This window comes from Bos indicus, chromosome 22 (assembly GCF_029378745.1).
Source record: "Bos indicus isolate NIAB-ARS_2022 breed Sahiwal x Tharparkar chromosome 22, NIAB-ARS_B.indTharparkar_mat_pri_1.0, whole genome shotgun sequence".
NCBI classification, from domain to species: Eukaryota; Metazoa; Chordata; class Mammalia; order Artiodactyla; family Bovidae; genus Bos; species Bos indicus.
Window position 1 is genome coordinate 53,083,745 of NC_091781.1, and position 12,569 is coordinate 53,096,313.

Sequence of the window (12,569 nt, forward strand, 5' to 3'; positions counted from 1 at the left end):
GGACTGTCCAAAGCTAAGCAAATGTAAGGGATGAGTAGAATACCACTGAGACCTAAGCCTCATGGGGAAGAGCCATGTGCCTGCTCCATGTGCTGATGTGTCCATGGCACCCAGGATGGTCTTGGGCACAGAGCAGGTGCTCATCCAATGTTTTGGGAAGAAGTCTGACCATGGATGGTGCAATCTGTGATGCAGTGGCTAAAGTGGACAAGGCAATGAAGTTCACCAAGTGTTCATCAGACATCTGCTGTATATGCAGGAATGTGCTTTATACTTCAAATGATAAAGAAAAGGTAGGAAGGAAAGACAACAACTTTGCTGGGAGGGCTCATGGGCATCCTGGGGCCCCAGTTTGAGGAAGCTTGATAGTCAGCATCTCGGCTCAGGTGGTCAGCAAAGACAGTCAGAGAAGAGTTAGGAGAACTGGAAGCCTCTCCTCTGAATAGGAGAAAACAAGTCACCGTTGCTTTGTTATTATAGAATTGGCCTTTCCCATGGGCCAGTTATTCTCTGAGAATCATGATCACATAGGATTCTTGTTAGAAATGTGACTCGGGGGCCTGTGTAAACTCTGGAAGGGCACTGGTGACTCAGAGAGATCTTGGTCAGATTTGTCATGTATGTTGGGAATTTCTCCTGTGGGGTTTTTTTTTTTTTTTTTTGGTATCAAGAGTATTCATTCCAGGTTGTAGCCCTGCATTAACCCTTCATTGGTTAAACATACTCATTTGTCTTTCCAGTCTCTTATGATCCAGGCATTAGCATTGGAGGTGACACCAAGTCTGACACCTTCATCCTCCTCTCAGGGATCATTGTGTTATCTAATATAGCATTCCAGCAAAGGGTGTGGTGTGGGAGCCCTCAGGGCCTCTCGGACACTGTGTGGAAAACACTCATGGAGATTGCTTCACAGGACGTTAAAGTGTCTGAGAAAGCCTCAGTGAGGAATAGGTTTCAATTTGGTTAACCTTGCATTCCTCAAACCTAGTGTTAAGGTAGAGAAAACATTGTGTGTTTTTTTTTTTTTTTTCACATAACAACTGTTAATATACTTCAAGACTGGGGTTGGGTAGGAGAATGCTGCAGGTGCTTGTCTAATGACTAGTCAACGTGTGGGCACAGCACAGTACAGTTGCCAACCCGCTTCTGGCCCATCTTCTCATTTAGACAAGGGTCTCCTAAGCAGCCCCTCGAGGTATGTGGGGATGCTGTTGTAGACAAGGAAACTGAGATTCAACAAGGAACTTGGCAAACACTGCAGAGACTAAAAGACAGAGCTAGGTTCCACCTTAGGGTTTTCTTTTTCTTTTTTTTTTTTTAAGGTATTTTTATGTGGACCATTTTTTAAAGTATTTACTGATTTTGTTTGTTTCATGTTTTGAGTTTTTGGCCATGAAGCATGTGAGATCTTAGCTCCCCAACCAGGGATTGAACCTGTACCCTTTTCACAGGAAGGCAAAGTTTTAATCACTGGACCACCGGGGAAGTCCCTTACCTCAAGAGTTTAGACTGTTCACTGGTGCTCATTTTTCCTGCCCTGCATCACCATCTGAAGGACTTGTGCTTTCAGCTGAAGATAAGGATGGCAGATTGTAAAGGTAGAGCCAGAGTGACTTCCCTGAGGTCCAGAGTGGCTTGTTTGGTCTGACTTTTCCCAGGATGGGCAGGAGATTTTTGGTGCTTCTTTCAGGCTACTTGAGACAGTCAGCTCATGAGTTTCCAAGGTACGCAGGAAAACCTGACCCCGAACTCTAATACCTCTGATCTTTTCAGATTCTTAATGTAGATAAAACTAAAGCAGAAGCATTTTGGAGAAAACAACCAAAATAATGACATCGACAACAAACCAAACAGAAGACAGCTTAGGAATATAGGAACATCTGAGGGAAAAACAAACAAAAGATGTTCAGAAGCTATATGAAAGGTCAGAAATTTCTTGCAGGCAAGCTCAGGTCAACTGTGGCTTTGAGCGTGTGAAAGGAAGTGGTTGTTGAGCATCAGGAAGAAGTACTTGGGTTCCTTTATCCTATCTTCAACACCAGCTCCTGGCTGCAGGGTCCTGGGGCAGGAAGGTGGGTTCCAGCCATTTACTTTCTCTTACTGACATGTTCCCAGGGGAACATTAACTCCCAGGGGAGTTAATGGAAGGATTCATGCAGTCAGTGGTGCCTGCCTCTGGCATTTGGTGGTCGAGTGTATTTCTGAGTTGTCTCCATTGACAGTACCCTGCCCTTCTGTAAACCCCCAAATCAGCAGAAGCAAACCTTTACAAAAAGGGCTGCCCCCCTCCAGACTGTTAATACAAGACAAGTTGGAGTGACCATGTGGAAGCTGTATTACTTGGGGAGGTAGTGGACATCTCAAGATTTGAACAGAAGAGCAGGGTCTACACTTAGCATTGGCCTGCAACTCAAATCTAGAATTAAACCAAGGATACAGTGAGCCACCCACTGGACAGCTGCAAGCACCTGGCACACTTCCAAGTGCAGGGTGTGTGGTTGACCAAGCCCTGCTGCTGGGCTCTGAAACCAACACTCTGCTTTCCCCAAAGCCAAACTTCCTGTGGCTTGCCCCACCCCTGACCCATCCAGCATGGAACCTGAGGCAGGCCCACTCCTGTGAGACAAGGCTTCCACTGATGGCTGCCTTTAGCTGGAGAGGTCCCAAGTAGACATGCTAAACTCCCCTTAGTCTACACAACAGGCTGGGAATCATCTGCCATCCTCCCCTTGCTCCCTGTTTCACTTGAGGCCTGACCATTCTTGCCCATTTTCCCTCATAGGTACCTCCTGTAATAAAGGTGTAAGGCCTGCTGGGTGTTTGCTTTTCACTATCACACCCTGCATATTCACACTAGCTTCAGAATAGAGCCCAGGTCCCTTTAGGCCATTTCCATGAAAAATTGGGTGGTTGTTGATCTGACTATTCTGTATGTTTCATTTTGCACTTTTTCTTTCTTTCTTGTCAACATTGAAAAAAATCTAGTATCAAAATTAGAAAATAAATGATGAAGAAAAAAGTGAACGATGATTTAGAAATGATGCAGAAAATAACAGTTTTCTCCCCAAGATATGGGAAGTACCTCTTAATGAGGTGCAAATACAGTGCATCTCTGCATAAACAGAAAATTCACCAGATGTCTGTCAAGTGGAGTAAATGACATCTTTTCTTCCACAATATCTTGAACTATAAGATGGGCCCTTGGAAATATAAAAAGAGAAGAGAGAGCGAGAGCATAGATAAAAAGACAAGAGAAACAGGAGATACGAGGGATAGAGAGATAATAGATATTTAAGTTAGTCTCTTCCTTTTTTTTCAAGTGGCAGACAGAAATTTTCTACCAGATGAGAAAATTTAGCTTCTGCTTTGTTCACAACCATGTGACACAGTGTTATAGAGGCTTCTATAAAGCCCAGTGGCCAGAAGGACACCTAGAAGTGTGACTTGGGATGGAGAGGACTAGATGATTTGTTTTCCTCTGGGGTGTTGTTTTGCATCTCATCTCTGTAGACACAAAAAATGTTCACAACCTAAAAGAGAGTTATGTTTTATTTTGTGGGAACTTTTAGGACTTCAAGCCCAGGAAGCATCTCAAGTAACCCTGAGAGAACTGCTCTGAGGAGGCGATGAGGGGAGCTAAGTTATATAGAAGTTTGGCAACAAAGGGCAGATAGTTGGTACATCAAAAGATGATTGTTAATTAAAAAAAAAAAAAAAAAACAGATATCTCCAAGTTAAGGACTTTAGTGCTTTTCTGTGTATGGGCAAGTGCAGGAGTCTGGGCTCGCATCCTGGTTCCCTCGGGGCTCACCATCAGGAGTGGCTGCAGTCTTAGGACTGCTACATGGCCGGTATTCCTTTCCTCCTGAGTTTCCTCAGTCCTCACTGGCTCATGTTCAGGGGTTGCAGGGCTGCAATCGCTGATGACTGTGACATCCTTTTGTTTATTGATATGGCAAGAAACATTCCGTTTCTCACCCCCAAGATTAATCTGGGTACTTTCTAAACGTGTCAAGCCTCTGTTTTGAGCCGTGCAAATCCTGAGTGAATTTTCAAATGTGCCAGAGCATCTACTCTGGGAAAGATGAGAGAGCTAGTGAGGGGGTTGGAGGAAAGGTGTATCAGTCCTGAGCTCCAGGCAGCATCAGTGAACTCAGACAGTGACCAGGAGTGACAGGGTGGGGGCTGCCCTGGGGGTGGGCAAGTTATGTGAGAGAAACCGTTCAAAAATGTAAACAACACTTCCTGCACACTTGTGTCACATGTCACACCAGGGATCTGCTAAGGGCTTTATGTACTTTGTCTCTTTTAAGCCTCTCAGTGACCCTGTGAGGTAAATGAGTTTGTTTTTTTACCATTTCTCAGAGGAGGAACTGAGACAAGTGGGTTAAGCAACAGCTCAGGATAACACAACTAGAAAAATGGTGGGGCTTATTCTGGAACCCACACCTCTGTATGCTTCCATCTCTCTCCTCTGACCACTGTGTCCGCTATTCCTCCAGGAGTCTGCAGATGAGGCCCAAGGAGTGGGCAGTGGGTCAGTTGGTGCTGGCCCTTCAATTCACTCCAACAGTCCATGACCAAGATTCAACAGGTGATTTTTATGTCAGAACACCTTTGCTTTAATTCAACATTAAGAAAAAAAAATCTGAAGAAAGCAGGCATATTACACTTCATTAAAATAAGGAACACATTCTCCTTCTAGGAGAATATGACATATGTTGGCAGAGCTCTGCTGGATCCCGTTGAGTCCCTTTCCCATTTCTGGCTCTCCTTCCTCAGCCTCTGTGCTCTTTTGCTTCCAGCCTTGGCACCTGTGACTGGCTGTGGAGGGCTATCAGGCTCAGGAACCATCGTGCCCCCGACTCCTCAGCCCCAGTCTTCTTCATAGAGCCAGGAGGAACCCCTCTCACTGCCTTGTTCTGAGGCAGGACACACTGCGAGGCTCCTGTCCCAGGGCCCGCTCAGGATCAGGCAGAGGCCCTGGGGGATCTCTGCCTGAGACCACATCCTGCTGCTTGCTTCCTCCCTTCTTGTCCTGTTCCCTCACTCTCTTGCTGGTGTCTTCTGAGAGCACCCACTGAATAAATCACTCACACATGAATCCTCCCCTCAGGGTCTGGGCCCTTATAAGATAGGGCATTTAACATAGATGGAAGTTGCTTGATTTTTCAACAGCTTATTAAGATGTAACTTTTGGACAATAAAGTATATCCACTTAATGTCTACAGTTTGATGAATTTTGACAGTCGTATACCTTTGGGTTACAACCGCCATAGTCAAGATATAAGTGTTTCTATCCCCTCCAAGAGATCCCTTATGCCCCTTTGAACTCCATCCCTCCCTCCAGCCCCACTTCCCGGCAGTCACATCTTTCCACTTCCTAAGATCAGTTTCTTTGCAGCCTGCTGCCTAAACTTTAAGCCAGTGTTATATATTTTTGATTTTTGTATGGCACTACTTAAAATTACCAATTTCTATTTTAGCTTAGAAAATGCTAGCTGACACAAAACTCCAAAACGTACAATGAGCTTGAACGTCTAGAAGTGTATTTTTTGATCATGTACAGCAATCAGGTTTATTGGTGGCAGTCTGCCTTTAATCATTAGTTCAGGCACCTAGGCATCTACATACAGTGTCTACCATCACTGAAGTTGGCATTCAAGACCCAAATGTATACAGCTGCATCAACCAGAGAGGAAGGAGAAGAGTATGAAGGAATGCTCATGGAAGGATTTTTATGAGCTGGTGGAGAAATCGTTCATATCATTTCTGTCCACATTCCGTCAGCTAGGACTCAGTCATGTGGCCACCCATGAATGCGTCAGTAGCTAGAATGTAGTCTGTCTGTCTGTCTAGAAATTAATAATACTTCTGTGTATGCATGCATTAATAACTATCTGACCAGAAAAGAACAAGCTCAAAAGAGGAAGATAAAAGACACACTGACACTTAATGCCATTTTAATAACATTAAATGCAACAACATAACTATGAAGTGACAAACAGTAAGAGTGACTATCATCTTCTGAGGAGTTTGGTGCCACGTACTTTATGACATTTATCCTCACAGTTGTACAGGTATGCAATTTCCTTATGAAGATCAAAGCAGTAGGAGATTATAAAGCTGTGGTTACCAAATGGCAGAGGACAAATGTGTGCCCAGGTCTTTCTTGATGCCTAAGTTTCTACAGTTAGCATAAAGCAGAACAAATCAATTACAGCATTTTCCCACTTCAGTGAGAGCTATGAATTATCAGCAGCAGATTTCAACATAATCCAGGGCATCAAGAGTCTGTCATTATTCAGAGATTCTAGAAGGAGCAGTAAATAAACTTCCCACATCTTAGACCTCAGGGCAGATGGCCACCCAGGCACCTGCACCACAGATACGAGGGTGGGGTCACGTTCAGCCCTAGGAGAGTGAGAAAGCTCGTGGCTGTTTACCATCCCCTCTGTGTTCTAAGGGGGCTGAATCACAAAGAAAATTCTTAGGGTGATGATGGCAGGGGTTCAGGGAGGAGACACATTTTTTTTTAAATAACTTGAGAGAGGAAAAAAAATAGGCAAGAAGAGAGAGGGTGTAATGCAGAGTGGGTGTCACATGAAGTCTAGGAAGAACGATGAGGCTGGCACCAGGGAGACTGAGAGGGCTGTGTGGGGCCAGGAGGGCGAAGGAAAGGTGCCAAGCAAAGGGGCAGTAGATGAGAAAGGATGTAGGAAAAGAAGACAGAAAGTTCAGCAGGGTTTGAAGGTGGGTTTTTGTGCAGTGTGGGATGTAACCTTCCTATATTTCTCTAGGTATTTTGACCAGGAAGGGAATTAATGTAGATTCCAATGCCTTGACAACTAGTAAATATTTTCAGGTGCTTATGGAACATTCACCAAGATAAACCATATCTAGAGCCTCAAAAAGTTTTTAAAATTTGCATTATATAGAATATATTCTCAGATCAAAATGCAGTCAATTAAAAAAAAAAACAGAAAGATGACAAACATTTCTAAACGTGTGAAAAATTAAAACACACGTCTATACAATCCACAGATCAGAAAGGAAGTCTCAAAGGAAATAAAAATGACTTTGAACTAAGTGAAAACAAAAATACAACATCAAGATATGTGGGGTGCAGCTAAAGCCATTCTGAGAGGAACATATTGCCGCATTGAATGCTTGCATTAGAAAAGAAGAGCGGAATCAAATCAATAATCTAAGTTTCTTCCTCTAGAAACTAGAGAAAGGGCAAAATAAGCCCAAATTAAGCAGAAAGAAGGAACCACAAAGATAAGAGCACAAAGTAATAAAATTTAAAACAGAAAACAGATTAAAGCACTGAAACAAAATGCTGATTCTTCAAAAAGTCATTAAAAATGAGTGATAAACCTCTAGCAAGATCTGAGAGAGAGATCAGATGTCACAATGTGACAATGTCACAAGTGAAAAAATGTCAAGAATGAATACAGATTCTTCAGCCATTAAAAGGACAGTTAAGAGAATACTGGGAACAACTTTGGGGCTTCCCAGCTGGCTCAGTGGTAAAGAATGTGGCTACAATGCAGGAGACATGGATTCGATCCCTGGGTCAGGAAGATCTCCAGGAGAAGGAAATGGCAACTCACTCCAGTATTCTTGCCTGGGAAGTCCCATGGACAGAGGAGCCAGGTGGGCTACAGTCCATAGGGTCACACAGAATCGGACATGACTAAGCAACTGAGCACACACAGAGCACGTGAACAACTTTATGCTTATACATGCAACAATTTAAGAGAAACAGACCAATTTGTTGATTATTAACAGAGATAAGACATTTGACAAAGTATTTCACCCCCTCATGATAAAAACCTTTGTGAACTGATAACTTAATAAGTATCTACAAAGAGCCTAGAGATAGCTTCATGCTTAATAATGAAAGACGAATGCTTTCCTCCAAGATCATGAACAAAGCAAGAATGTTCGTTCAGTCACTTTTCTCCAACCATAAGTCCTAGCTAGAGCAATGAGACTGGAAACAAAATATAAGGCATATAGATTGAAAAGGAGGAAATAAACTGCCCTTATTTGAGGATGATGTTGTTGTCTACATAGAAAATCCCAAGGGATTCTCCCCAAAACTTTTGAAACTAACAAGTGTAGCTCAGTTGCAGGAAAAAAATCAGCAAACAGAAATCAATCACATTTTTATGTATCAGTGATCACTTAGAAACCAAAATTAAAATACCATTTATAATTGCTTCCAAAATCTTTTAGACTATACCTCGGTATAAATCTAACAAAACATAGTCAAGATTTGCAATGAAAACTATGAAATGAAGTTAGAAGGAAAAAAAAAAAAAGACCTATGGTTTAGGCAGAGGGATATACACATAGAGTAATGGAAGAAAATAGAAAATTACAGAACCAGACTCATAAATATATCCGACTGCTTTCTGACAAAGGCACAGTACCTTTCAACAGAAGAACAGGAGCCTTTTTCATAAATAATGCTGGAGCAATTAGATATCCATAGACAGAAAATAAATAAACTTTAACCTAAACTTTACATCATCTATCCTTCAATAAAATTTTTTTAAAAATAAATATCAACTACACTTCAATAAAAAACTTAAAAAGACACATACAAAAATTGACTCAATTTATCACATACTTCATTGTAAAATGTAAAACTATGAAACTTTGGAAGATAGCAAAGGATAAATCTTTGTAATCTAGAATTTGGTGAAAAGTTGTTAGAGTTGATGCCAAAAGCCCTATCCATAAAAAGAATAGTTGATAAATTTGGCTTCATGAAAATTAAAAGCTTCTTTGAAAGACTCAAATACAAGCCAGAACCTCAGAAAAAAAATCAGTAAACAATATATCCAATAAAATATTCATATCTAAAATATAAAGCATTCTCAAAATTAAAAAGCAAAAAACCAATCTGATTAGAAAATAAACAAAGATTTTTTTTTTCCAACAAGGTAGAAATTTTAAAAGGGCTTATCTCAAGCGAATAAAGAAATCTACATATGGTTAGAAAGAAAAAAGAAAAAAATGGGCAAAGGCACGAACCTCACTGAAGACATGTATATGGCAGCTAAGCACTTGAAGACACATTCAGTATCATTAGTCATTAGGAAAATGCAGATTAAAACTGCCATCACACGTATCAGAATGACAAATAAAAAGTAGTGACAACACCAAATGCTGGAGAAGATAAGGAGGAAACTGGATCACTCCTACATTGATGTCGGGCATATAAAATAATACAGACACTCTGAAAAAGAATATGGCAGTTTCCTATAAGACTAATGGCACTAATGGTGAAGAACCCACCTGCCAAAGCAGAAGACGTAAGAGACTTGGATTTGATCCCTGGGTCGGGGAGCTCCCCTGGAGAAGGAAATGGCAACCCACTCCAGTACTCTTGCCTGGAGAATCCCATGGACAGGGGAGCCTTGGTGGGCTGCAGTCCATAGGGTCACACAGAGTCGGACACGACTGAAGCAACTGAGCACACAATCAAAACACGTGCTTACAACACGATCTAGCAGTCACATTCCTGGGCAGATATCTCAAAATAAGCATTTTTGAAGATTTTAGATTTGAAATGTGGCACGCGTGTAATAAAATGCCTAAAGCATACTAATCCAAGTTTTTGCACGTATGCACACCCGTGTAACCACCATGACTGGACAGTGCCAGAACCCCAGACCATTCCTTAGTGTCTCTTCCCAGTCTGTATCCACAGAGGCAACTGCTGTTTTGTTTCTATTACTATGGATTAGTTCTGGCTGTGCTGTGTGTAGTAATAGCAGATTGTTCTTTTATGTTGTCACATAGCATTTTATCGTGTGAAGACACCATAGTTTGGGGCTTCCCTGGTGACTCAGTGGTAAAGAATCTGCCTGCAATGCAGGAGACCCAGGTTCAATCCCTGGGTCAGGAAGATCCCCTGGAGGAGGGCATGGGAACCAGCTCCAGTGTCCTTGCCTGGAGAATCCCATGGACAGAGGAGCCTGGCGGGCTACAGTCCGTAGGGTTGCAAAGAGTTGCGCACGACTGAAGCGACTGAGCTCACAGCACATAGCACCCAGTTTACCCATTTTATTGTTGATAAAAATCGGGGGTTTTCAGTTTGAGACTGTTCTGAGTAAAATTAGTAGCTACATTCTTGTATATATCTTTAGAGTTCATATACACTTCTTTCTCTGGAGTACATACTTTGAGGTAGAATTTTGGGGTCATAGAGAAGGCATTGTTTAGCTTTACATGCTGCTAAACAGTTTTCTAAGTGGTTGTACCAATTTATTATTCTTTTGCCAGCAGTACGTGAGAGTTCAAGTTCATCTCCATTCTCGTCAATAGTTGGTATCGCCTATTAGAGATTTTTCTTGTTTTCTTTTTCTTTTTTTAAAATTTTATTTTATTTTTAAACTTTACATAATTGTATTAGTTTTGCCAAATATCAAGGTATGGGCTGCTATATCATTATGGTTTTAATTTGCATTTCTCAAATGAGTAATGATATTGATTATCTTTTCACATATATGTTGGTTATTTGGTTATCATCTTCTGTGCAGTGCCTGATCAAATCTTTTGCTGGTCTAAAAATAATTAGGTTGTTTGTCATTTCAATATTGACTTGTGGGAGTTTGTAACCTATTCTGTATACGAGCCCTTTACCTAAGAGAGGCATCTCTGATCTGTTTCTGGCTATAGGCACTTGCGCTTTTTTCTACCAGTCTTCTGGTGCACCCTGATCACTCCTAATAGTGATTCTATTTGCAAACATCTCTAGGCTTAAGTTTCCAAACCCTGCTGGAGTCACCAACCAATTCTCCAGTGCTTCTGTCAGTGTCTCAGATTCCTACAGGCACACGGCTCGCCCCTGCCCAGATTCTGGGCAAAATCTCTCTGTCTTTGATCCCTTCATCTCTCACTTACTTCTCAGAAGCAGTAAGATTTCTTGTTCCCTGAGGTAGAATGAAGTGAGGAAATAAGTTTATTCAAGCAGGTACATGATAATATCATACTCGGAATAAAAGATGTCAAACTATACTCTCACCTGTGGTCACACACACATCAAGGCATCAAACTTAATCAACCAGTCTCCATATCAGCCGCCTCATATGCATGCAGCTCAATGCTGGGCACTGTGGAAAACCCACAAAGGAGGACTGGACATGGGTCCAGCTGTTAAGAAGCTTACAATCAAGTTGGGAAGAAAAGGCGTAATACAGGTTATGTGATTCAGTAAAATAATGCGTGTTAGATAGTACATAGCATAACTCTTCAGAATCAAAGAGTTTTAGAACTGGGCATGCAAGACCATAAGTGCTAATTCAAGCTGGCCCTGGATGGGAAGTTTTTAGAGGACTTCCTTAAGATAGTCTCTCCTTCCCCTTTTCAGCATGGGGGTGGGGAGAAGGGGTTTCTTGGACAACTTTTTTGCATGTAGGAGATACTCAGCACATGTTGGCTGGTTTGAGTGAGGCTTAGGTTGCAGAAATAAATAGCTACATAACACCCATCAGCCAAATACCAACCAAGTACCAGGTACATAGTAAATCACATTTAATTCTTGCCACAATTCTGAGAAGGGAATGATATTGCTTCTGTGTTACCCGTGGGAAAATGGAGGCTCAGGCAAAGAAAAAGACATGGCATCTAATAGAGCCATGATTCAAAGCAGGTTGACATACTGGGGCACTTGTTGCTTGCTGTGAGACACCGCCATTTCCTGTTGCTTGAACAAAGGGAAAGGGACAGTGGGCCTAGCCACTCAATGTCAGAGATTAAAGCCCAGGTCCTAGGGTACCGGGTCTCTGAGGCAGGGCCCAGTAGAAGAGGCCAACCCTTCAAGGGAGGCCTAGGGTGGCCTGAGTGGTGACTTTGGATAGCAAGGCAGAAGCGAGAGGGAAGCAGATTAGATAAGAGAAAGTAACACAGCGAGGTGGTCTGTCACCCCTCCCCCCTTCCTGTAACTTCCCCAAAATAATGCTCAATGTCTCATGTGCCCAATTTGGCTGGATGTCCATCTGTCCTGTGAAACCCCACCTCCACCTTGCCATCCAGGAGTGCCCTAGCTATGCCATACCATGGAACTGTGGCTGCTGGGCTGCTGTGGCCTGGCAGTGCCATGCATTCCTCCTTCCTCTCGTCTCATCGTTCTGAAGCAGGAATTCAGATTGGCCCTTTGTGCTTAAATCTGCCAGTTTTTCCTTCCCTGGTGGCCCAGTGGTTTAGAATCCACCTTGCAATGCAAGGGACACCAGTTTGATCCCTACTCCGGGAAGATTCCACATGTCTCGGAGCAACTAAGCCCGTGCACCACAACTGCTAAGTTCTAGGGCCCGCAGGCTGCAACTCCTGAAGCCCGTGTGCCTAGAGCCTGTGCTCCACAACAAGAGAAGGCACGCAGTGAGAAGCCCACACGCTGCAATGAAGAGTAGCCCCCGCTCGCTGCATCTTGAGAAAGCAAGTGTGCAGCAACAAAGACCCACCACAGCCAAAAAATAAATAAGTAAATCTTTTTTAAAAATTAAAAACAGAAAAACTGAATCACTTTTCTGTACATCAGAAACTAACAA

The 12,569-nt window shown here is 42.5% G+C and overlaps 1 protein-coding gene and 1 long non-coding RNA gene across 3 annotated transcripts in view; one reads left to right on the forward strand and one right to left on the reverse strand.

The window, feature by feature from the left end:
• The window catches only part of LOC139178651 (uncharacterized), a 191,665-nt gene that overhangs the window by 155,724 nt on the left and 23,372 nt on the right, over window positions 1-12,569 (forward strand). The gene's annotated exons all lie outside the window — the stretch shown is intronic.
• CCR3 (C-C motif chemokine receptor 3) overlaps window positions 1-12,569 on the reverse strand; it is a 31,842-nt gene that overhangs the window by 13,360 nt on the left and 5,913 nt on the right. The window contains exon 1 of one of the 2 annotated variants that reach the window (XM_070776807.1): window positions 11,045-11,126. The exons of the other annotated variant lie outside the window; for it this stretch is intronic. The gene's annotated coding sequence lies outside the window, so the exon portion shown is untranslated. Of the gene's footprint in view, window positions 1-11,044; window positions 11,127-12,569 lie in introns of those variants that run through there. 2 annotated transcript variants of the gene reach the window in all.